Here is a 1,641-nt window from a genome sequence, read left to right on the forward strand (position 1 = left end):
TTGCAGGTGGATTCTTTTACCATCTGATCCACAAGGGAAGCCCAAGAATACTGGAGTGGGTAGTCTATCCCTTCTCCCAAGGATCTTCCCAACCCAGGAATCGAACCAGGGTTCCTGCCTTGCAGGTGGATTCTTTTACCATCTGATCCACAAGGGAAGCCCAAGAATACTGGAGTGGGTAGTCTATCCCTTCTCCCAAGGATCTTCCCAACCCAGGAATCGAACCAGGGTTCCTGCCTTGCAGGTGGATTCTTTTACCATCTGATCCACAAGGGAAGCCCAAGAATACTGGAGTGGGTAGTCTATCCCTTCTCCCAAGGATCTTCCCAACCCAGGAATCGAACCAGGGTTCCTGCCTTGCAGGTGGATTCTTTACCAGCTGAGCTACTTGGGAGCCAAATATAGGCTCCTACCCTCCTACAGAGACTGGGAGATGCCAGCACTATCTCCTTTAATACTTCAGATTCAAAGAGATGGCTCCCAAGGCCCACACTCTAGAGCCTGCAGGCCATAACTGCCGAACCCAATACCGTGACTACTGAACCCCACGTGCCTCAGGCCAGTGCTCCACAACAAGAGGAGCCACCTCAGTGAGAAGCCCAAGCACTGCAACTAGAAAGGAGCTCCTGCTAGCTGCAGCTGGAGGAAGCCTGCAAGCAGAAACATAGACCCAGGGCAACCAAAAAAAAAAAAACATCTGTAAACAGATGCCACTCCAGTATTATTCCCTGGGAAATCCCTCGGACATAGGAGCCTGGCTGGGTACAGTCCATGAAGTCTCAAAGTGTTGGACATGACTTAGGGACTAAACAGCAGCAACAGCAGCAAAGGAAGTTATACCTTATTAGGTAACACACAGTAGAAAAGCTGATGTCACATAGACTGGCAAATTAGTATCCTTCACTGATTCCTTTTCCACTAGGTGTATAGCTTGTCTTAGTTTCTCATTCTTCCTTTCATCTGGGTGGGTTTGGTCATAGAGTATGCTAGCACATTTAAGTAATAAATGGCCTTAATAAGTCACCTTAAGAGAAAGAAAAAAAGAGATGGCTCCCAGGGCTTTGAGAAAACAGTCCTGAGTTGTAAAACTGGTAAGAGAAAAAGTGACAAGATTTTGAAGCAAAATGCTCTAAGAAAAGGGAAGTTAGAGGCTTAGAGCCTGGAATGAGCTCAAGCTTCATCTCAAGTTTCAGTTCAGTTTAGTCGCTGAGTCATGTCCGACTCTTTGCGACCCCATGAATCGCAGCACGCCAGGCCTCCCTGTCCATCACCAACTCCCGGACTTCACTCAGACTCACGTCCATCGAGTCAATGATGCCATCCAGCCATCTCATCCTCTGTCGTCCCTTCTCCTCCTGCCCCCAATCCCTCCCAGCATCAGAGTCTTTTCCAATGAGTCAACTCTTCACATGAGGTGGCCAAAGTACTGCAGTTTCAGCTTTAGCATCATTCCTTCCAAAGAAATCCCAGGGCTGATCTCCTTCAGATTGGACTGGTTGGATCTCCTTGCAGTCCAAGGGACTCTTAAGAGTCTTCTCCAATACCACAGTTCAAAAGCATCAATTCTTCAGCGCTCAACTTTCTTCACAGTCCAGCTCTCACATCCATACATGACCACAGGAAAAACCATAGCCTTGACTA

The sequence above is a fragment of the Bison bison genome, unplaced genomic scaffold, assembly GCF_000754665.1.
Source record: "Bison bison bison isolate TAMUID 2011002044 unplaced genomic scaffold, Bison_UMD1.0 scf7180017864483, whole genome shotgun sequence".
In the NCBI taxonomy this organism is placed as follows: domain Eukaryota; kingdom Metazoa; phylum Chordata; class Mammalia; order Artiodactyla; family Bovidae; genus Bison; species Bison bison.